This window comes from Rhipicephalus sanguineus, chromosome 8 (assembly GCF_013339695.2).
Source record: "Rhipicephalus sanguineus isolate Rsan-2018 chromosome 8, BIME_Rsan_1.4, whole genome shotgun sequence".
Taxonomy (NCBI): Eukaryota; Metazoa; Arthropoda; class Arachnida; order Ixodida; family Ixodidae; genus Rhipicephalus; species Rhipicephalus sanguineus.
Genome location: NC_051183.1, coordinates 79,510,476 through 79,536,231, shown reverse-complemented (window position 1 = coordinate 79,536,231; position 25,756 = coordinate 79,510,476).

The window sequence follows — 25,756 nt, the reverse complement described above, 5'->3', positions numbered from 1 at the left end:
CTTGATTACTCGATAAGTATCGGTAGTAGTTGATTACCGTGCGCATATCGGTCAGACTAAGTACGCTTCGATTCCCCCAGAATTCTCGACGATTCTATATAGCGAGTGTTTCTTCATTTAATGAGATCGCGCGCGCATTGCGAACTGTGGCGTGAAATACTTGAACCTAAGCGATCACCAGTGCACGGAACCTGTAGCCGTTGAGTAGTGCGAGTTTGATGTGGCTTGAGCGTGGGGATGCACAAATTCGGTTTAAAGAGCCGGCACACTTGACCTGCCGACCAGGGCACGTATCCCTCTCCACCCCCCGCCCCCTTCACACACACACAAATTCCTACGCTAGAAATACCCGCAATTCCGAAAATTCACCCAATCCGGATATTTCAGGTGATCCAGATGAAATCCGAATGCAGCCAATCCGGCAGCAATGATGGCAGGCCAACGGTATATAGCCGTTGGCCTGCCGATCAGTAGACACGACCAGAAGACTTTGTGAATTTGGACTTCGGCGACTGACGTCTGTGCTCGCCGCTATCTTTCGTTGCCCTTGGAGTGTTACCTGTTTTAATCGACACAAGTGGTTCGCACCGAATAATTATTAAGGGTTTAGACCCTGTTTGGTCCTTGCCCGTCCCTACAATTTTAAATTACATTAGCAAATTAAACGACGCTATACCACCAAGCCGCATAAGCACACTTTCGGAATGAAAAACTGAACAACGCATTACAAAATGCGCTGCTTCGACCGTACCGCAGGAAAACAGTTTCATATGCACACTTCAAGGTCAGAACAGCGCTATCGTCGTCAGTATGGATATAATAGTCTCAAAAAAGAAGCCGGCTTCGAAGCTTGCCCTTAGCTGCAGGTTTCAAAAACCAAGCCAAGATCGATGAAGTCAACTATATAATGTTAGCGTTACGAGTTTTTCGGCGGGAAGCGGAAAGCCTCGTTCATACGTTTTCATCGAGTGGTGCCGTATCCCGTGACCTTTTCGTCCTGAAAAGGTCAAGGGAAACACGTCGCCCATCCAGCTCCCTACGGATCGACTCTCTTCTTACTTCGGCTTTATTCAAAGGTATAGACGACGATAAATCAAGGCGTGGAACAAGTCGATATTTCTTTCCTTCTTTTCGCCGCCCGACAACCTCAACTTTTTTTCCGAGAAAAGTGAAACCATTAATATGCCATCCGCGGAGCGATTCGCGCGGGGTTTTTCTCAGAAGCCTAAATTACCTGCGCTCAGCCAACCACCTCCGGCGTGTTTTGGCTCCCGTCTAACCGGCGCTATTCGGTAAGCCCATACGCCAACTTTTATTCTTACTTCTCCCGTCATTCTCCGTTAAAGGTCATGCACTTTGTAAAAAAAAATAGCCTGTTCTCAGAACTGTGCTGTTTTGAAGGGCGGCTCGTTTAATAGGGCTAGTACCCTTTTCGTAGCATATCCGAGGTTAACCAATGATTTTAGAGGCTAGCCGGACCTGAGGTAGAGAGCGAGAGCCAAAGGAATGTCAGATGTAAAAGCTGACTCATTATTTAGAGGTGTGCAAGCGTGCTCCCTGAACGCGCTTACGTATTTATCGAGTTACGCACGTTCACTCTTAGTTGCGCTGTAGGTTATTTTCATTAAAAAAACATGGCTGATCCCTCTGTCGTAGGAATCGGTATAACACGAAAGTAAAACGTGTCTTCACAGACGTAGTTGAGCGTTTGTTGTGCATTGTTTCGCCCCGATGGCGAAGGAATGAATGCTATAGCAACAAGTTGTAATGTCACGCGAAGAACGGCAAGCAGCTCGAAACTTGCAACGCGCTGCTCAAGCAGAAAGGACGCACGGAACGAGCATACACAGGATGAGCGCGAACTAACAACTGTCACAGCTCGACAGTTAAAGCGCGCTGGTCAAATACAAAGGAGGACGCACAAAACGAACTCACAAGTACACACAGGCTGAGCGCGAACTGTCCCAGCTGTAACTTATTTGTTTGTGAGCAGCGCGCTTCTTTCGCAAAAGCGGCTGCTGCAGTGAGCGAAATGGCCTTCGTGCTTTCTGTAACTTGAACGCAAACTTGCGGTGAGAGCCCAAGACGTACAACATAAGCGCGCGTGCAGGAGCGACCACGCCCTGTAGAGGCGCAGGCTCATCTCAATGCGCGGGGCGACGACCTTTAAAGCGCGCCCTTCTAGAGATACTGTATACGCTACCTTTAGGTAGCAGAGTTGGCATAGGTTCGGCTAGCAACCACAGCTATGCGGTGAAGTCGCACTCCGTTTTTGCAGGTGACATGTCTACTGTGTCGCCGATGAACATGTCTGGCGTGTCGAAGACCGGCAATAAACATTGGCTGCCGATGACTAGCGTCAGTTCAGTTCGCCACAGCGGCGGCGTCGAGAAATACAAAAATTGGCCCGAGCGTCAGATTCTCCGCAATGCATGGTTGCTATCGGCGTTTGGAAGACAGATGCGCAACTCTGCTACCTAAAGGTAGCATATACAGTAACTCTACGCCCTTCGAGCCCTTCGCGCCATCTCGCTGGTGATAACGAAAACACGCTGATGTACCACCGATCTCTGAGTGCCACCGCCGGCAAATGGTATATATAAATAGTACACCGTTAGGATGACGAAGAACGTGCCATCTGTGGCGGAGTTGCTGCGCGCTGGGGACAGAGGGGTCGTAAGTTCGACTCCCGGTGGCGGAACTTTTTCTTCTAGTTTTTTTTTCTTTGGCATATGTTAGTCTTTATATCGTCACATCATATCCGTGACGGAAATGCGTCAGTGGAGCCGTGGTGGATCCCAGCATAAAACACTTTTGTGTTAAAATATATCATTGGCGACAAATAATGACCAAGGTCAGGATACAACGTTTAAAACTGCCTGTTTAGAATGGAAGTTCATTTAATAGGGCTAGTAGCCTTTTCGAAGCGTATGCGAGGTTAACCAGGGGGTTATGGGTGAGCTGGTGCAGCAGTAGAGAATGAGGGTCAAATAAATATCATATGTAAAGGCAGACTCGCTATTTAGAGACGTGAAAGCGTGCTATCTAAAGGCGCTTACAAGTTTATCAAGTAACGTCTGTTCACTCTTTATTAGGCTGCCGCTTATTTTTGTTCACCTATATTATTGACAAAAAATGTCGCATGGTCCCCGATGCATTCGACTAAGACGACTCGGAGGCGAAAGCCATCTTTTTCTTGGCAGTCTATTACGGCACAAATATTCGTAAGATAACACTCTAGGAAAGCCCGACGATTTACACTGGCCCTAATACAGCCACTTGACCAATGGCAAAATCACTTGTGAAATCGTAGTTTTGTGGAGTTGTCTTTATCACCCGATACATGCAGTAGAAAGACAGGCGATAAGACATGCTAACATCTCCTGGTATACATTAACAAGTTTAGTGCAAAGCAGTAGCATAGTCAGATTTTTTTTTGGGGGGGGGGGGGGAGGAGAGGGGGGTGTTCAACCATACTGCATGTATGTTCGTGCGTTCGTTTGCATGTGGGCGCGTATACTATACACATAGGCGTGCGCAAAGGGGGGCAGGGGGGGCGGCCGCCCCCCCTAATCATCTAAGAGGGGGGGCGCAAAATCTGCCCCGTACATTGACCCTTCTAGTCACCTAAGAAAGGGGGCGGCGCAAAATCTGCCCCGTACATGGACTTTTTAGGGTGGGGGGGGCGCTGCGATGAACCTTCGCCCCCCCTAATGAGGAACCCTGCGCACGCCTATGACTATACACACATGTAAAATCGAAAATTTCGGGGCGGAGGGGGGGGTGCGGTTTGAATACCGCATCGCCCCATCCCCCTTGCTACGCCCCTGGTAAAAAGGTGTAGAAAGTTGGGAGAGTTCGTACGATAACGCACTTGATAAATTATGTCTTTTAGCGCGAAGCGATGAAGACTAAGAGATTATGGATATTGTACATCACTCTATCGGCTCCTGTTCTTGCCACTGTTTCTAACTTCTGGGAGCAGAACGCCCGTTTTGATATTGTTTTGTCGATTCGTGAAAAATCTTTGACAAACGCTCTCAGCGCGATCCAAGAAGAACGCCTTTGAAATTAGCTCTTTCTTTCTCTTCGACCGATAAAAGCTGATACGGTTTACCCGGTGTTACCGACACATTACTATTTCATCCCTAATTTCGTGCACGTAATATTTTTCATTTCGTCTTTGTACATTTCGACAATCAGACCTCAAAGTTATGTTCGTCTTACTGCTTGAGGTTTCTGTGTTGTTTCATAGGCACTTGTATCTATCTATCTATCTATCTATCTATCTATCTATCTATCTATCTATCTATCTATCTATCTATCTATCTATCTATCTATCTATCTATCTATCTATCTATCTATCTATCTATCTATCTATCTATCTATCTATCTATCTATCTATCTATCTATCTATCTATCTATCTATCTATCTATCTGTCTGTCTGTCTGTCTGTCTGTCTGTATCTATCTATCTATCTATCTATCTATCTATCTATCTATCTATCTATCTATCTATCTATCTATCTATCTATCTATCTATCTATCTATCTATCTATCTATCTATCTATCTATCTATCTATCTATCTATCTATCTATCTCTTTTGCTCATCTTACTGGTAGAGACTTCCCTTTGTGTTCCCCTTCTTATTTACCAGTGAATTCCGCTCACTTCTTCCCCTGCTTCAAGCTCACCGTCTTCTTCGGTCCTTGGGCCGGGGTGTACAAAGAATGCATACCTTGTAAATATTTATCATCGTATGGTTTGCTGCAGCGCCTCGTAAGTCTTTTCGCATTTTTTGCGCACTCTTACTCCTGTTGCTGCGAGCGATGGAAAGGAACATGATAGGTGTAACCTTAAGAGGCAGGAAGAGAGCAGAGTGGGTCAGGGAACAAACGGGGGTTAGGGATATCATAGTTGAAATTAAGAAGAAGAAATGGAGATGGGCCGGGCACGTAGCACGTCGGCAGGATAACTGGTGGTCATTAAGGGTAACTGACTGGATTCCAAGAGATGGCAAACGCGTGAGGGGGAGACAGAAAATTAGGTGGGTAGATGAGATTAAGAAGTTTGTAGGTATAACGGGGCAGCAGAAAGCACAGAACCGGGTTGATTGGCGGAACATGGGAGAGGCCTTTGCCCTGCAGTGGGCGTAGACAGGCTGATGATGATGATGACTCCTGTTGCAGCACCTCATCGCGCTACAGTGTGTGTGAAATAATAAACACGCACATCGATTTTTGGCGATGTCTCTAAGCCTGTATTTGCATTCTCCACGAAGGTTTGGCTTGGCCGCCCCTCGATGCGTTGAATCATAACGACACTGACCTATTTTCGATCGTGGAAACTGCGTCGCAATAAAACTGCGTCGCAATAATATTATATGGCCCCGTATTATCACTAGGAGAGGAAACAAAAAATAAACTAAAAGCGTACGTACCTTCGGTGGAATATACACCACCGCGCTTATTTATTTAACGAAATTGGAACGTTTGCTTGCCAACGGCGGTGTTGCTGGTTCCCGTCAAAGAAATATAACCCAATTTTGTTGCTCTATGCTCCCAATCCACGTTGAGCTTTCTTCTTTTTTTTAAATATTTTCATCCGTTTCTAAGCGCAGTGTACTCGTACATATCCAAGTTTTGCTTCGGGGTAGTGTATACAGGAGAATATCCGTTATCAAACAGTTCGGAAAAAAGGCTTACAATATCGCTCGAGACAGAGGCCTATTTGCGCTCTTCTCTGTATGAAAAACGCGATCGGTAGACATCAAAAAAAAAAAAGAAAGGAAAGGATAACGGGCCTAATTTTCAGGAACAAACACAGAGCAGAAGGGAAGTGATAGTTTACATCGGGTATCGCCTCCAAACACTATTTCGTTATAAGGCACCTCTGCAAACGAAGACGTTGTAAGCGCCAATTGTCGTTTTTGTACGTAACAAAACAAAAACGTTGATACAAAGAATACTCCAGCTTGCGACATCACAATCTCCCCCAGGCAAAACAACACCGCACGGAACGCCGAAGCAGAGCCAGCAGTGAAAATTTCCGCGAACGCCTCTTTTTTTTTGGCGGACAGGACTGAGTAAATAAAGTTTTCGCCCCCGAGCGACTCCAAACACCAAGACAGCCAGCGACGGAAGTACGAAACAACAGCTTTGTGCGGTGATTCCCTCCAGACTGTCTCGCGTTCCCCTTTTCAACTGATGTGGAAAAACACACCGAAACACACAAACACAAAGGAAGAAGAAGAAAAACGAAAGGTTGAACGGAAAGATGAGATGTTTTGTTTCGGTAGAGTTGCCACGGAGCTGATCACACCGACACGGCAGTGCCGGGCTCTGCCACTTCATTCCGTCGGATGGAAGCGGCTGCCGTTGATGGTTGGCCGGTTGAGATAAGATAACAAAAAAAAAAGAACAAAATAGCGGTGAAAAAGAAAGATGGGATAGAAATGTAGGTCGACCAAGGAAAGACTGCTTACAAACTGGGTCACACGATGGGCCGGCAGCGAAAGTGGGTCGGACGATGCTTCCCCGAAATTGGTGTAATCCGGTGCCTTTGAAAAGCACCTCAGGACGCTCGCCAGACGGCACCCAGGGCTCGAATTAAGGGACGCTCAGCTCGTCCGAGGCAGCGCCGGGATAACGGCTCTCCCGGGGAAAACAAAACAAACACGCTCATGCTGGGCGCGCACGCTGTAACAGACGAGTGCCAAGCCCGAGCCCGAGCCGAAGCTGTATTTTTCTTCGCGCGCTCCGTGTGATCCACTGGTGGCGTGGCAATGCGTCGGTTATTCGGTGTATAAAGTAGGTTACTGTAACTCTGCTGTGTGCTCTGAAAAAAAAAAAAGAATGAGGCAGTAGAGGATAAATTGTCTTACTGGTTAGGTTAGTAGGTCAACGCGACTGGTTTTGATGGTAAGTTCTACGACTAATTTACTTCTCTTGTGCTATGTAGGAAAGCCGGTAATGGCAGATGAATGGAGTGCGAAGATGATGTCTGTCATAGTAAACTATAACATCGAGGATTTATGAGGTCAGGGTCTTAAATCAACGCAGGCGTAACGGAAATAACCCTGAATGTAACCAGTCCTCAAGATGTCATCCCTGCAGTGACAACTTAGATCTTGAACACATGTTCTGGCGGTGCTCTGCTCTGATCAGGGACGATGGAAATACTGAAGAAATGTGGCATCTGATGCTACGAAGCTCATCAGAAGGTGATCAAATTTGTGCTGTCCGGTGGGCCCGCGAAGCGGCATGACAGTCTCGGTCTATCTGTCCCGACGTAGGAGGCGCCAGCATAGGTCTGATTTTTCAGATCGACCCTTTGGACTCAATAAAGTTCATCATATCATGCCATACTACGAGATGAGGTGTAACACATATATTTGGAGCAATTTAGTCACCCATTTTTACGTGAGCACCGAAATTCAGACAAGAAGTGCACGTGCACTATGCAATGGCTTAGCGAACTTAGATCACTTGCTCTGGCGGTGTCCCGCGTTACGCGGCCATGAAAGCAACACATGTTCACGCTGGGATGCGGTTGTACGCAGCCCTAACCTCAATGAACAGTTACGGGCCGTTCAACAGGCCCACGAAGAGGCGGAGAGGCTCGGCCTTTCTGTCCCGACGTGAGAGCGGCCCGCTGCGCGCTAACGCGCGCCCTAGAGAAACATAATAAAGTTTTTAACGCGACAGCGTTAAACAGCTCGTTTAGCAGAAACTCCGGTGTCGGCTTCGGCGACGGTGTCGGTGAACAAAAAATCAACGTTGTCCGTGAGCGGAAATTCGAGGTAGTTGCAAATAAAGAAATAATAAAAAAAAAGCCTGCAGATCCCACGCATTGTGGGAATCGATGTAATGCGAAGCAGCCAGCAAAGAGCTGCATACATAGTCTTGTATGTCATGGTTTTCATGTTAACTCCTATTATTTATGTTCGTAACACAGTAACGTCGCGCAATACCAACTTCGGGGTCGATCAAGCTAGAGAAACGGCCGCCAGCGCCCCATGAGCGTGGCACGCAAGTCATGCTGTACATGACATACGTGTCATGACTTTCATGTTAACTCGTGTTCTTATGTTCGTCACACAGTCACGTCGCGCAAAACCAATTCCCGGGTAGATCAAGCTAGCGAAACGGCCGCCAGCGCGCCATGATCGGGGCACGTAAGTCATGCTGTAGATGACATGCGTGTCATTATTTTCATGTTAACTCGTGTTTTTATGTTCGCCACACAGTCACGTCGCGCAATACCAATTTCGGGGTAGAGCAAGCTAGCGAAACGGCCGCCAGCGCTCCATGAGCGTGGCACGTAAGTCATGCTGTACATGACATGCGTGTCATGATTTTCATGTTAACTCGTGTTATTTATGTTCATTACAGAGTCACGTCACAAGATACCAATTTTGGTGTTTATCAAGCTAGCGAAACTGCCGCCGGCGCTCCATGAGCGTGGCACGTCAGTCATGCTGTACATGACATGCGTGTCATGATTTTGATGTTAACTCGTGTTATTTATGTTCGTCATACAGTCACGTCGCGCAATACCAATTTTGGGGTAGATCAAGCTAGCGAAACTGCCGCCAGCGCTCCATGAGCGTGGCACGTAAGTCATGCTGTACATGACATGCGTGTCATGATTTTCATGTTAACTCGTGTTATTTATGTTCATTACACAGTCACGTCACAATATACCAATTTTGGTGTGTATCAAGCTAGCGAAACGGCCGCCAGCATGACATGCGTGTCATGATTTTCATGTTAACTCGTGTTATTTATGTTCATTACAGAGTCACGTCACAAGATACCAATTTTGGTGTTTATCAAGCTAGCGAAACTGCCGCCGGCGCTCCATGAGCGTGGCACGTCAGTCATGCTGTACATGACATGCGTGTCATGATTTTGATGTTAACTCGTGTTATTTATGTTCGTCATACAGTCACGTCGCGCAATACCAATTTTGGGGTAGATCAAGCTAGCGAAACTGCCGCCAGCGCTCCATGAGCGTGGCACGTAAGTCATGCTGTACATGACATGCGTGTCATGATTTTCATGTTAACTCGTGTTATTTATGTTCATTACACAGTCACGTCACAATATACCAATTTTGGTGTGTATCAAGCTAGCGAAACGGCCGCCAGCGCACCATGAGCGTGGCACGTAAGTCATGCTGTACATGACATGCGTGTCATGATTTTCATGTTAACTCGTGTTATTTATGTTCATTACAGAGTCACGTCACAAGATACCAATTTTGGTGTTTATCAAGCTAGCGAAACTGCCGCCGGCGCTCCATGAGCGTGGCACGTAAGTCATGCTGTACATGACATGCGTGTCATGATTTTCATGTTAACTCGTGTTATTTATGTTCATTACACAGTCACGTCACAATATACCAATTTTGGTGTGTATCAAGCTAGCGAAACGGCCGCCAGCGCACCATGAGCGTGGCACGTAAGTCATGCTGTGCATGACATGCGTGTCATGATTTTGATGTTAACTCGTGTTATTTATGTTCGTCACACAGTCACGTCGCAAGATACCAATTTTGGTGTATATCAAACTAGCGAAACGGCCGCCAGCGCACCATGAGCGTGGCATGTAAATCATGCTGTACATGACATGCGTGTCATGATTTTCATGTTATGACTTGTCATTTATGTTCGTCATACTGTCATGTTACGCCATACCAATTTTGGTGCACATTCGATGAACCAAGCGACCAGGAGAGCACAAAGTCGTAGGCGGCTAGATAGATAGATAGATAGATAGATAGATAGATAGATAGATAGATAGATAGATAGATAGATAGATAGATAGATAGATAGATACGCTCAAAGTCGCAGAAGTTCGCTAAGAAATGCTTCGCATTTAAAACCTTCGCCTCGAGTAGGACCGGGGATTCGAACGTGCGCGATGCATTTAGCCACTCAGCCACTACGCATACATACTCCTGCATACTAACGGCGAGCTATTTATGTACAGCGTTTACCGTTGGTGGTACGCACCTCTCGGACGTGCGTCAGCGTGGCAATGGCTTGACTATCTTCCGAGAGATGGCGCAAGGTGCCCACAGGCGCTACAGCGTCTCGATGCGCGCGCCCCCGCTTAGAGTGGTGTCATCCTTTGAAATGACAGACGCCGCCTCCTCGGCCTTGGCGGCAGCATGGCCGCCATTTTGAATCCCCCGCCTGGTCACTTGTGCGTCGCGCGCGTGCTGTTGTTAGGTCGGTGCTCGTTTCCCTCCTAGCTGTTTTATGCGCTCGCAACCGTCACCATGGCCGGGTGTTGCGTACCGCAGTGCACCAATCATTCAGGAACGCTGGAAGCTCTATCGTTTTCCAAGAGACCCGAAAAGAAGGTTTCTTTGGACAGTAAAAATGAAACACGACAATGGGCAATCGACGAACATCATCCATTTGCAGCGTATGCTTCCAGCTAGTATTTCGAATTGACATGTAGCAAAACTTGTGCCCGCGTCGCCCCGCCACGGTGGTCTAGTGGTTATGGCGCTCGACTGCTGACCCGAAGGTCGCGGGATCGAATCCCGGCCGCGGCGGCTGCATTTTCGATGGAGGCGAAAATGTTTGAGGCCCGTGTACTTAGATTTAGGTGCACGTTAAAGAACCCCAGGTGGTCAAAATTTCCGGAGCCCTCCACTACGGCGTCTCTCATAATCATAGCGTGGTTTTGGGACGTTAAACCCCAGATATTATTATTATTATGTGCCCGCGTCAACCTTGCGTAAGAAATGGACACACTGATATCAGCTGTATGCTTAAAAGATTTTGGTTCACGTGTGTATGAATCCTGCTGTTTACTTCGTAAACATTCCTTACTGCACTTGGTTGATCCTGTATCTGCCTTTGATTTTTGCTTTCACTATTTTTTGTGATGTGAAATTATTCATGGAATATATTATGCGTGTTTGTCTGTAGATAATATCCTTCTGTTTTTTCTAATAATAATTACTTGTGGGATTTACGTCCCAGAACCACGATATGATTATGAGAGACACCGTAGTGGAGGGCTCCGGAAATTTAAAATATCTGTTCTTTAACGTGCACCTAAATCTAAGTATACGGGCCTCTGGCGTTTTTCCTCCATGGAAATGGGGCCGCTGCGTCCGGGATTCGATCCCGTGACCTTCGGGTCAGCAACGGAGCACCAGAACCACTAGAAAACCAGAGCGGGTTCTTGTTTTCTATATTCTTTTCCGTGGTTTAAGTACGCCTTCTGTGCTGTCTGATGCGCTTGTATGTGTGCAGTTAAACCTTTATTATTCTTCACTGTTTCTGCGTTTCCAGGTTACCTTTTTGTCCGGTTTTAAATCATTACGCAGTTCTTGTTTTTTTAACAATTCAGGACCACTGTGAAGCGAGTAGTGGCAGTCCTCAGAAAATTCTGCCATGGAGCACTTTATTTGAGTAATTGCTTCTGTCAGCACAGCATCAATGCGCACAAATAAATGACCTGTACACTGGATATGAATATGGGGTTAATAATAACACGCACACAGAAATTCAGTATTTACATTATTTGAAGAAGCATACTATGTTTATTTACTTATTTAGAATATATGCCGTGAAGGCTCATACAGAAGTGCGCATACAAACAGCACTCGCAAAGCGTCATTACAAAGAAGACGCATGAAACGAGAAGGCGACGGGGCAGCATTGTGTACAGTAGATCCGCTGAGTCAATAAAAAAATACAAGAAACAAAGTCAAGTTGCATAGCGAGTACCTCATGGAAAACCAGTTGATACAATAAAAAAGTCACAGTTTCGCCGCAACGGCGAAGCAATGAATGCGATAGCAATAAATTGGAATGTAACGCGAAGAACGGAAAGCAGCTCGAAATTGCCAGCGCGTCGCTCGAGACCAAAGGACGCAAGAAAAGAACGCACACAGGACGAGCGCGAACTAATGCGTCACAGCTCGACACTTAAAGCGCACTGCTCAAACATAGAGCAGGACGCACAAAACGAACGCACAGGTACACACAAGACGAGCGCGAACTGATTGTCACAGTTGTTACTTATTTCTGTTTGAACAGCGCGCTCCTTTCGCAAACGCGGCCGCTGCAGCAAGCGAAGCAAAGCACCCCACCGGCCGCCCCTTCTTTCCTCGAGATAAGCGCACGAAAGCGACCACGCCCTGTAGGGCGAAGAGCAACGGCGTTCGCAGGAACGGGGCGACGATCTTTAAAGCGCGCCACACGCGCGCACATCGCGCCATCTGTGTGGCCACTAAGAAAGCATGCTGAAGTACATGGTGTATATAAATAGCTCGCCGTTAGCAGGCTGAAAGACGGTGCTGTCGTGGCCTAACGTCTAACGCGGCGGGCTGCAAAGCGAGAGGTCACCTGTTCGATTCCGCGCGTCGGAAAGTATTTCTGAATGATCTTTCTTTGTGGCTTTTCTATACATATACATACTTATACATATACGGTGAATGGCGGCGGCGACGGACATTTTCCAGCCGAGACTGTCCATATAATTGCTATCGCAATAAAACTCACATGGTCATTTATGCATTAACTTAAGACGACTCGAAAGCAATCTTCTTCTCAGTCGATGTATTAAACCTGTCGCGCCATCCACCGAAAGCTTTGCGCACCTAGCGTGGTTTTGCATTGCCTCCAGGATCGGAGGCACCTCACCTGGTTTTGCACTGCCTCCGTGATCTGCCCACTTTTGTTTTACCAAGCTACGATGTCATGTAACGACAGCATCATATGACGTCACGCGAAAATTTGTGAAGTCATGATGGCGTCATATGGTGACGTCGTCAGGTGACGATTTTTTGCATCACTTGTCCCTGACACCGCGGAACGCCAACGCCGACGGTCAAATTTCGCGTTTTATGAAGCATTTAAGGCTATCGCCTTAAAAAAACACATCAAAAAAAAAAAAACGCCCGCCTCAGTTGTATTGTGGTTACGGTAATCGGCTGCTGACCCGAAAATCACGGGTTCGATCTCGACCGCGGCGGTCGTATTTCGGTGGAGGTGTAATGCTAGAGGCCCGTGTACTGTGTGATGCCAGTGCAGGTTAAAAAACACCAGATGGTCAAAATTCACGGAGCCCTCCACTACGACGTGCCTCATAATCATATCGTGGTTTTGGCACGTAAAACCCCAGATAATATTAATAATAAAAGAGACAGAGAAAGGACGCAGTGGATCTGCCGCGCAGAATGCAAGACAGTATTGGAAACACTCAATAACATGCGCATGCGATTGGGCTTGCAAAAAAGAAAAGCTGCAGGCACAAAAAAAAAGGCAAAACGCACATATACTCGCTTATGCAAAGTTTTATGACATACTACACAACAACGTATTCATTGTTTTGATAAGGACTCCGATGCCGATACAAGTGCGGCCACAGGTTGTGAGCAAGAAATGTCAGCTATAATGATGATGAAGAAGCTTTCATTTCATTATAGCAGAATATTTGCACCACACTGCCCCTCGGCCCTTTATCCTGTGTACAATTTGTATGACGCCATTTATAATAAACGAGCAAATTGTTTGTAAACTCAACAAAATAAGCCACCTTAGTCGCGCTTAGATAGCTTCGCAACGCTAAAATGTGTGTTGAGATACACATACTGCTGTTGCTGCTGACATGGATACAAATACTTTAAACGATTATTTGTGTTTTTGGAATGCAGCATTTACGAGAAAACTAAGTAAGGCTTTAAGCTTGACTCTGTCGTTTGCTGCGTAAGAAAGAGGATTCGTTTTCAAAACGTCTACGTCTACCTCTAGTGCATACCACAAACACATCCCGTCAGTTTACATGAATTACATGCTTCCTTAATAAACATTTAGGCAACAACAGCACTAAAGGCTGTCCAAGCATCCAAAAAAAATCACCGCCATATCCACGAAGTGAATGATGTTAGAGGAGCTTGCTCGGAGATCATAGGGTAACCCGCGAATCCTCCGTACACATTCCTCTACCATCATATATAGACGTGACAACGTTGTGCAGCTGTGGCCGAACGTGTGGTCGAGAAAATTGCGCTTGAAGCGCGCATCGGTGCCGCCAACCTCAGGTAGCGACCGCTTTTGACGCTTAGCCGCGGCATACCGCGCCCGCACTTCTTCGGGGTTCTCTTGCCTCCGCTTCCGTGCTGCTTCTGCTTTGCGACCTCTCCCCGCAGGGTCCGCTCGACGGCGCGCCCGCTTCTCTTCTGCTTCGCTGGCCCGCAGCTCCGGGCACGGTGTAAGATATATACACTTTAGGTGAGGACACTCGCCAGACGCCATCGACCAGATAAAGTAACAACGCTGAGCACCCGTCGGTCCGCTGACGGCAGCGGATACCTATCGGCGGGATGACGCAACTTCAACACAAAAACGCGTTCCCGTAGCAACAGGCGCTTCGCGGGAAATCTGAATTTCCTAGTCAGCGAACGCGGCCATGGCACGCCAGCAAGTAAAGTTAGAAACGCATACTGCGTTTTTCGCGAGCAAAAAACGAAACATGCGGCGGACGCCGGCGTTGCCGCCGACCACGTTGGTTGCTATAGCAACGGTGCAGAAAGCATTTTTTCTCCTTAAGTTGCGTCTCCCCGCCGATAGATACCCGCTGCGGTCACCGGACCGACAGACGCGCGCCGTTGTTACTTGATCGAACGCGCTCTGCATGCAAGCCGAGGAGTGTCCCCACCTAAAGCGTATATATCTTGCACCGTGGCTCCGGGTTTGCTTGACGGCGAGCCCCTCTTTGCTTCAGCCTCCCGGGCTCTAACCACAGCATCATGGCGGCGAGACCGAGCTGCAGCTGCGTTGCGAGCCCGCCGCGCTGCTGCTTTGGCTGGGGTGTTCATGCAGCGGAGCGGCAACGATGAGTGCTCACTGAGTGAGCTTCGTCGAAGAGAAAGGAAGCGCGCGAAATGCGAGCGAAAAAACGAGAGGCGCGGCCCTCAAGGTCACCTATCCAACTAGCGCACGCGCCGAGGGTGGTGTGCGCCGCCTTGAGTATTCCTTGGGCTAACATTGTATTTCGTCGCGGTACCGAAGCTGATCTCAGAGGCCACGTACGAAGAAGCATGTGGATGATATCTGCTCCTCCAGGGGTCGCCACAATCCCAGCTGCTCGCAAGAAAACAGTATCCTCTTTCAATGAACTCATTCAATTAATTTTCAGTAGTTATTCTTACAGTTAACTGGTCTTTATCTTAAGTACACTTATGCTCCAATATCGTATCTATCCAATATAACTCGTAACTTGAGCTCGAATTATCGATTTTGTACCAATTTTATTTTTTTTTTGAAGTCTTTTTCTGAAAAATCCGGAAAACCGGAAGTAAGTGCTGGACAGGAAGTGCTTGCATGAGAGACGAGAGTCTCACCCCGAGCTGGTTCCACTAAAAAGGCCGGGGACGTGGTTGCAACGTTAACAACGCTGGCGTTATTTCTCTCGAAGTCCACTCTGGAAGAAGAAATTCCGGACGGGGTCGTTTACGCTAAGTGCAAGACCATGCACCGAATGCTTTTACTCCTTGTCACGTTAGGTATTCGCCGCGAGATCGGGCTACAGGTGGCGGCAGCCTCGCCGCGCTAGTGTGGATAGGCGGTTGTCGGCGCGTATACAAACGTGCACAACAGCGCTTCGTTGTGAGCGATATGACCCGATTTCCGGCAAACAAAATGCGTTGACTGCAGCTTTGTGGTAATATGTGCGCTCTTGGTTCCCGAATTAATGCATGAAGCGCGCCGAACGTTACAATTACTTGTGAGAGAAGCGCATTCTGCCAACGAACGGGTTGCTCGCCTTCGGCGACAGTAGGCGTTTTCCCAATGGGTGATGTTTTCTTGTTGTTTTATTGGTACATGTTTAGCTTGTGTTCCACCTGCTACGCACTGCTGTATCGCGCGGCTGAATTAACTATTTACTTCTTGTTCATTTGGATGCTCCTCAACAAAAAGAAAGCCCGTATTCCTACACGATGAGTTGAAATAGCAGTTTGTGCTCTGCGTGCTCAAATATTCATTCGCATTTCTTATTCAGTTCTCGATGAAATGTAGGACAGTTTATAGGTTTACTGAGGAAGGCTACGTGGCTGACAGCGCTTTAGCGCAACGGAGACGTTTAACACGCACACGCTTGTTTTTATTCCAGTAACAGTACACAAACGTAACTGCACAGCACGGAAATTTCTTCGATTGATTACTTGCACGACAGTAATGGAACAAAGGTCCGGTTATTTCACGGGACCAAAGTACGCTTTTTCATACGAATAATGTCCGCTGCCTTCTGTCAATCTAAACAACGCAACACAAACGCTCAAGATAACGTAAAGAAAAAAAGATGTGGCTTCGCCTGAAATTACTACGACATAAATGTAAACTACACCGTTTGGAATAATTTTGACCATCAGCGCTCTTTAACGCGCACCTTAATCTGAGTACACGGGTGTTTTTGTATAAACTTCGCCACAAGTTAAAATTCCGCAAGGCAACTCAGTTTTGCTATTTCCGTGTCATTTCATTTTCTCTTCTTTTTAGGGGACAATTTAAGTACCGAAGTGTCAGACGAGACTTAACAGAAATATTTCTCTCTAGTGAGACCAGGACAGTACACAACTAAAGCTCGTCGCGTAACGTATAAACAACGCTCAAGTACATGCGAGCCTTTCTTTACCACCGCGCCGCTAAAAGGCTATATTCACATGAGATTTAATACTTCTCATCTTTAGGGCAACGCCAAGTGCACTTTGCAATGCGCTTGAACCACAGAGCGGCACCTACACTGATATGACTCTCGTGAACGGGGGGTACGACGACCACACACAGCACATCTCGACAAGTGCACTCTCTGATCTTATTACAGTACATATACAGCCGATCAAGGCCAGATGCTTTTTTACATCGTGTTAAGCATACGTACGAGCGGTTAAAGTTGCACTAACGCAATGGAACAAACCGCCTTTTGAGGATCTGCATGACGTACGCGCACATGCAAACACAACGGGGCTAGCAGACGACGCACGGAGCAATCCACACTAGGCGCGGTTCAGCCAGAAGCCGCTAGGCGGCGACTCCGCTCGATCTCGCGGCCAATACTGCTGGGAACGCCGGAAAGGGTCCGCGAGATCGTGCGAATGACGAACAAAAAAACGAAAGTCCTAGACACGTGGCTTGTTCGCTTTCTCATTTTTGTATTTATTTTTGGCTTTCCGCGATGACGAAATAGGTCACGCTCTGGGCTACTCAGTTATGCGTAAGTAAAGAGTTTAGCTTCGACTTTCTAGAGCCATTACATTACTCGATAAAGTACGTTCCTTTTACGGCTCTGTAAGAAGGTCACTTTAAGAACATTGCACATTGTTGATTAGCGGTTCGCTCTTTAAAGGGACACTAGAGAGCAAAACGATTTTTCTCATATTAGTAAAGCACTCTTTCACGATACTAAAAATTCCACGCTTGCTGCGAGAAGACGCTTAGTAAGCGAGGAAACGCGCAAAAACAAAATGTGGGTGGCGACGCCACCTTGAAGTTTCCGCACCATTCGCCGTGACGTCACATGTTTTGACGGCGCCTACTAGGAACTACGTAGTTCCTAATCGCTAAAAATGAAGCACATTGTCCTCTGAGGGCGCCATAGACTTAACAACCCAAGTTTGGGGTAATTTTGGTGAACCAATGGTGCCAAAATACGATAAATACAATTTGAAATCCGTGACATCAAGCGGGGAGATTGCCGCGCGAAATTTAAAAATGAAACCTTGAACTTGATTTTCTCCTCGATTAATAAACCTATGATGGCGAAATAACGACATTAGAGTTCTCAGAGCACAGTTTATCAATCCAAACCGATTCCTTTGTTTTCTTTAGTGTCCCTTTAAGCACCCAAGTAGAATAAACTGCTGCCAGGAAATTAACTTCATAATTAAAGTCAAATACACAGAAAACACTCAATTGAACGAAAAGGCTGCCGGGAGCCCTGCTGCTTTCCCAGAATGAACCAAACCTAACGAAACGGAAATTCAAGGGGGCATTTTCCTCCCCAAGCGCAGGGTAGCAGACCAAGGGCAAGCTGGTTAACCTCCCTTCCTTGCCGTTGTCTTTTGTCCGAAAACGAAAATGAACAAAAGAACGTAGAAAAGGTCACGCGGTTCTTTATGCATTTGCTTAGGGCGACTCGACTCTTTTTCTGCTGAGTCGATAATATTGATTCCCCCCCCCCGAAAGCTTTCGGCACCCTGCACGGTGTTGCAATGCAGTCGGGTTCGGCCCTCCTCTGACCAAACGACGATGTCTTGTGATGATGTTGTGACGTGACGTTATGCGACGTTATGCTGATGTCATCGCAATGTCCCAAATTTTGGCAACTCGTGACGTCATGATGACGTCACAGGATGACGTCATCACGACATCTAGGCCGCCACCGCCGACGGTCACTTTTCGCGTTTGATGACGCAGTTAAGACTTTCGCCTGCATGACGGCAAAAAAAAAAAAAGGGTCCTGCCTACGTGCTAGTGAAGAACATACAGCTCGCTATTGCGCAGTGTGATAACGACGGAAGCAGGGTTATAATAATGGAGTGGGTAGTGTCACGATAGTGACAACGAAAGAAGTGTGCAGCCTACTTTGCCACGGAAGCGCACGCGCACTCTTCACTGTGTATCTACGTCGGATATAACAGTACGCCTGCGGTGTGCATTACACGCCGTTGCATGGAACTCTTGAAGCGCACGCCACGGGGACATCAATTATTCGCAGCACCGTGGATTTGGCTGACTGATCTAAAAACCTTCCCCGTGGTACAGGTCCTGTCTCAGCGGCCCGAGTGATGCGTTCCGCAATTCCCGCGCGCGTACAGCAATACCTGCTTCGCGCGTGTTGCCAGGACTAAATACGCTGCATATATTACCTGAATTTCTCACGTGAATGTTTGCCTTTTCTATCTACCTTCTCTTTGCACTATATATTTGACGTTGGTTGACGCTAACGCTCTTAAGCTCCGGGAAGTGGATCGCCGAATGGGAGGGATCAGCGCTGTGATGACGTAATTCTGTGGCAACGCGGGAGCTAATGGATTCTGCGAAAGTTGGCTTCGTGTCGCATCCATTAGCGAACCGCTTATTTTGTTAATGAAATAGCTACTATGGGCATTACGCACCTGAACGAAATATTATGATTTGCTCTTTCGTGTATGCGTGTGTGTTTGTAACTGTACGTATTATTAAGGCGGAAGCCTTAGATGCCTCAGAAAAGGCAAAAATTGACCGTCGGCGTCCGGCCGCATCGGTGTCAACACGCATGCGGCAAAAAAGTCAACACATGATCATGTCGCCATGTGACGTAATAAGGACGTTACAGATCGTCAAAATATGGGACGTCATCATGGCGTCACTATGACGTCACGTAACTTGATGCCACATGATGACGTCATCATACGGCATCGTCGATCGCTCAAAGGTGGGGTGATCGCGGAGGCAGAGCAAAACCAGGTGAGGCGCAGAAGGTTTGCCATGCCTCCGATCCTGAAGGCAGTGCAAAGCCACGTTAGGTGCAGAGAGCTTTAGTAGGGGGCGGGGAAGAGTCAATAGATCCAGTGAAAAGAAGATGTCTTTCATCTTCTAGTTGTCTTAAGCGAATCCATGAGAAACCCTGTGAGCTTTTACAGCGAAAGCTGTTATGAGCTTATTTCAACGGCCGTTTTTGGCGCCGTAGTTGTCCGCCGCCGCCGCCGCTGCCGCCGCCGCTGCCGCCGCCGCCGCCGCCGGTGTCCGTAACCACTATCGCACGAAATAAGAAAAAAAGGAAATAAGAAAAAATTTCCAGGACGGAACGAGGTTCGAACCTGGGCCCTCTGCGTGGGAGCCCAGTGTTCTACCTCGGGGCCATGCCGGTGCTTGAAACTGCGTTGCAAAAAGACCCTATACAGGCTTCTTGTCAGGAAGGAACCACATTAACGTATGTATTGTAGTGTGGTAGAAGAGTGAAATAACAACCAGGCGTCACACAAACGCGAATTCTGTAACCGGGCGTCACACAATGCAAATTGTCCAACGAGTAGGTTGTTGAGTGCTTCCAACCCATTACAAAGGCCTCTACGACAATTCTTCATCGTCATCAGCCACAGCATCCAAAGTGTACATAATGCCTTACAGGTGTTTAGTGAGTACCACGGTTCTCCGCAGAATGACGAAAAATTGCATATGGGCTGCTTCCCTACTTCACAAAAATTATGATGATTTATAGCGTAGTGGGTTCCTGGCAAGTGCACTTATTTTGGTTGCCAAGGAAGCCCATAAGGCTCCCATGATCCATTTCCTCAGGCTCTCAATGAAGTTAATTCTTTCTCTCCCTCGCTCTCCTTTTCTCTGGTTAACGTATGTTATAAAGCGTGGTGGGGCAGTTAAATAACGACCGGGCGTCACACAATATGAATTACGTAACTAGTGGGTCGTTTAAAGCTTCCAACCCATTACAAAGGGCTCAGCCATAATTCTTCATCGTCATCAACCACCGCAATAACAAAGTGCACATAATGCCTCACAGATGGTACCTCGCTTCTCCGCAGAATAACGAATAATGTCGTGGTGGGTGCTTCCCGACTTCCGAAAAATTATGATTTGTGGCGTAGTGGGTACGTTGCTAATGTACTTGTATTAGTAGCCACAAGGGAGTTTATAACGGGCTCTAGAAATGCCGCTCTTCTAGCTTTCGCTGTGACTGTGCTGCGCTTTCCGCGCAGGCCTGGCGTTTTTTTTTTTGGACGTACATGTTGCCATTGTAGATACCACAGTCATCACCCGACACCTGGAGTAGCAAGCCAGGCGATAAAACGGGCTAACAAGGTTGACATTCCAGAATTGTGATCTTCGAAAGTAGCCATTCGTCACGACTGGCGAACACGGTCGCTAGCGACTGCCTGTACGCGTCGTAGAGAACATGACTGCCAGTTTCTTCGATTCCGCAGTGATAACAAGCAGCGCTGTCTTTCATCTAGATAAGGAAGGCAAAAGGTTTCGTAAAAACCACACCGAGACGCAGTCGACAAAGTACTGCTGTCTCGAGTCGAGACAGTCCAGGTGGAGGATGAAGTCGAAGAGCCAGAGTGGTTATCCGGGAAGCCAAACGAAAAGGTCCGGGCACTCAGACAAGGCCATTCGGGCACTCATACGAGAAAAAACGAGACATCCGGAAAACCAGTGAAATGAGGTTCGCGCGAATGTTTCGCCGCCTCTTCGTGAGACTGCATCAAAAGAGATGGCAGCGCTAGGGTTACAGTAACTCTATGCGGCGCACCAGCGTCCGGGCTATGGACACTCAGACCTGCGTCGCGTCGTCGTCCCCGCATACGCTAGGCAAAGCCAAAGATTTACCCCATACAGTGACAGAAAGCAATGGCGTCCACATAGAATAGTGCGCAGTGGGGTTCAGCAGCCGAAGAAGCGAATATGTAAGGGTCGTCTTACTGAATGCGGGACTTTTATTTTCGTTCCAGGTTGAAATCAAAGCCTAGGCTGGAGGCTTTGTATGCAGTAGAAGCTGACATCTGCGTCCTGTTACTGGTAGACGGCGCTCATTGCCCGCGCTTCTGGATAGACTGTTACTCAAGATGGCGGGCAACAGTGTGAACATCTACGTGGAACAGCGGGGTGTGATGAAGTTTTTAGTGAACGAGGGCATAAAACCTGCTGAAGCTTACAGAAGACTTCAGCCTCTGTACGATGATGAGACACACAGTCGCAGTAAGACATTAGAATGGTGTAGGTGCTTCAAAGATGGCCGTATCTCTATTACTGACGCTCCCGGTTGTGGTGGACCACAGCCCACGGTAGTCTTTCCTGAAAACATTCAGCGCGCGGACCAGCTGATCCTGGACAATCGTCGCTTAAACTGTCGTGAAATTGTAATACATCGTTAAAAACAGTAAACACAATAATTAGTGGTAATTTGTTGTTCCGAAAAGGGAGCGCACGCTGGGTCCCAAAGCAGCTGCCTGCTTTTGAGACACAGAAGAGTTGAAGTACGTAGAGAACTGAAGGAACATTACGAAAGGGAAGGCCAGGATTTCCCGAATAGCATCATGACATGTGACGAAACATGAGTTCTCCATTTCACCTCAGAATCCAAAAGAGCATCGATGCAGTGCAAGAATACGGAATCACAACCTCCCAAGAAATTTCGAACACTTGCGTCTGCTGGTAAAGTGATGGCAAGTGTATTCTGGGATAAACCGGGAATTATTACCGTTGATTTTGTAGCGTTAGCTACACTGGCCTAGCCGAGCCACTTTCGCGTGGATCCTCAAGAGCCATGCTGCGCATGCGCGAGGATCAGTGATGTCACGCACCGGAGCCGGCAACTCCCGCGCACTCCGTCGCCGCCGCGCGCGACTCGCCGCCGCCGGTCTGCGCTTTCCAGAGGAGTGACGTCTTAGCCTTGGCAGACGTATTGGCGCCGGTGCGCGTGCAGCTATTCGCCTTCGCTGTGCAGTCGCCGTCTGACACTGCGCTGGAGCCGCTTGATAGCGCCTCTGACTGGCGTTTGCCAGTGTGGTATAGCCATGGAGAAGGAGAGCGCAAATGCTGCTCAACGGCGCAGAAGAGCGGAGAAGCTTAACTCATGGGATCCCGAAGTAGTTGCCTGGAAAAATAAATATACCTGTGCCACATAATAGGTATACCGTGTGTGTGTCATCGGAGCAGCAGTAAGCATGACAATCAAACTAATCCTAGACAACAGAAAATCTAAGAATAATGAGCTGAACCTTTGCTAACGCTACGTTATCCTGGCATAGCCGAGCTAAGCCAGTGCAACGTTTTTTTTACCCCATGGTTTCAGTATCGACAGTGAGCATTATTGCCATGTGCTGCGTGATGTGCAGAAGAGCTTACGGAAGAAACGTCTGGGTTTGATCGCACAGTGTGTGGTCTGTTTGCAAGACAATGCACGACGCATACCGCGCAACGCACATTCCAAACAATACAGGATCTCGGCTGGGAGATATCACCACACCCCCGCTCAAGTCCTGACTTCGCACCAAGTGATCTAAACCTGTTTGGGCCCCTGAAATAATGAAGGAAGTCCTTGGAGGAAAACATTTCTATACTGATGAGGAAGTGAAGAATGGTGTCCTGTAATGGTTCTGTTGTTAAAGTGGTAAACTAAGGTAAAAGTTAAAGTTAAATGTCTGAGGCCCGTGTGCTTAGATTTAGGTACACGTTAAAGAACCCCAGGCGGTCGAAGTTTCCGGAGCCCTACACTACGGCGTGTCTCATAATCATATCGTGGTTTTGGGACGTTAACCCCTATATTAATATTAAGCAAATCTTTCCATGCCGAAGCGTTCCAGGCGCTAGTGAAACACTGGGATAAGCGTGCAACTGTAGCTGGAGATTATCTGGAAAAATAAATCCGCTTTCCACACTTTTATTACGTTAATTAAAGTTTATCCACTCAGTCATTCATTCCACACTTCGAACTTTGTTGTATTTGTTGTTAAAAAATGTCCCGAATTGACTCGGACGGCCTTTTTGTATATGTATATAATGGTATGGCAAGAGGGGCCGAGTGGCAGACCAGAATCAGCGAAGGTATGGGGCAGACTCGGTGCCTCCCCCCTCCTAAGTGATTAGAAAAGGGTGGCTACGTCTGTGCAGCCAATGACGCATGGCCTTCGCGCTGAACTTGCGTAACGAGAGCAACGTGCTGGATTCCGTCTCCCAAGGGAGAAACATGAGCAGGGCGAGCCAGGTGCTTTGTTAAGTGACCTCAGAAGTGGGGCAGTTCTTTCATGCGAGCTGCGCAGGACAGGCTCTGGGATGCCGACGTACTGTTGAAAGGAATGAACTGTTGAATAACCGCGTCCATGTATGCTTCAGCGAAAGCACTGAAATAGCACCTGCTTTCAAATATTTGTATTTCATTCCTTTTCAAACAAACTGCTGCGATGTAGAGCCTCCCCTCTCTCCCCCTCCAGCTTTAGTCTCTTAACCTCGCGGTTTGGGAAATCACGTCCATAAATGCGACCTCCTGCATGAGGTTTCATGTTACATACCAAGGCTTAAGCAAAGCAAATATTAAGCAAGTTTCACTTTTTCAAGGCTTAATGGTTTGTGTTCCTCGTCGTCGCGTTAGGGGCCATAATACGCAAAGAGGGACTTTGCAGAATTCAATCTAGAACTTTCGTCTCTCGCGATGTGCGCGAGAAACCGTTTCGCGCATGTTGCATATCCTCTTCAGACCCCGCGTGCATTAAAATGCACATTTCTTTTTTCCCGGTTTTCGAAATTCGCGCCACTATTAGATCCAACATTCTTGGCGCAATCGCATGCTCTATCATGTGGTGCCATCTGGTCAGCAATACAAGAAGCATACTACAGTGGAAGCCCCGTTTTCCCGCTTTGTAACATGGCGTCATTCTCGTCTTCGACGTTCTGCTCACGGCGTCCAAGTAATTCGAAAATTGCTCAATAATCATTGTGGCATATTTCTCAATTGTTGTTTAAATCTACTTAGGAAGGGTTTAGGGATAATTTCCACACGTCATGTAACCCTAAGGGCGAGTATATTTGTTATCACAAGCTGTTTTCTTCAAATGTGCATTATAATGCACACTCGGTCTCAATGGCTGCTTTTTCCTGCGTATGTTTGCCAATCTGATGCGGTTCGTTACTCTTTGGCATTAAGCTTTGGCGTTTGTTTTACCTAGGAATCAGTGATAAAGAAACGTGTTCTTGAGTCAATGACCATCAACGACACCTCGGACCTAGAATTCTCATACGATGAGGCTGTCCCTTCCCCATTACCTGTTGCCGGAAGACAGGTGTGGTGCAGAATTTGACAATAGGCAGTTTTCGAATAGTGTACGCTAAGTTAGAGTTAGCGTTTCCGTCCCGCTATTTCCATCGCTTAACGGGAGCCCGCAAGCGGAATCGTACGACGCATGCGCAGTTGCGCGAAAAGCCAGCGCAAAGCTTTGCATACGCTACTTGAAAGCTCCCTAATGAGTCACCACAAAATCTGCTGAAAGCCAAGGTTGGGCCCATGCCTGCTGAGCCAAGAACTGCGCAAGCAAGCCACATGTCAGAGCTTGGGAACTAGGGATCCTCCTTGAGGTGCAAAAACCAGAATATTCTCAGCGCAATAAGCGTGCGCACAGGGGGGAGGGTCGACCGCTCCCCCTAGTCACCTAAAAGGGGGGGCACAAAATCTGCCCCATACGTTGACCCCCCTAGTCACCTAAGAGGGGGGGCGTAAAATCTGCCTTGTACATTGACTTAGTAGGGGGGGACGCTGCGATGAACATTCACCCCCCCCCCTGATGAGGAACCCTGCGCACGCCTATGCTCAGCACACAAAGTTCCGGTGCATCACGTGCAACATTGTTCTTTGCATCACATCCGCGCGAAACTTCTGCAGGCAGTTTCACAACAAATAAGCGTGCTTATCGCGAGCAAATGTAAAATTTCGTTGTAGGCGAGTGTCGTTCATTTTCCGTGCATTGAGACCCAGTGTGCATTATAATGCACACACTGCTGTGCAAAAACTGTTTGCCGTACAGACGCAATTTTTCTCTGGTTTAATACAGCATGTCTGTGCATTCCAAAAATGTGTTTTGATTTGGCCTGTGTGGCCACAAATTTGCTCAGGTCTCAGGAGGATATACGTGCCCATGTCGCAACAGCGATCATATTTCGCCCTAAAAAGAAACACGCATTGACGTATACATTACGACGTCTTTCAAAAGAATGTCGCCGAAGAAGCAAGC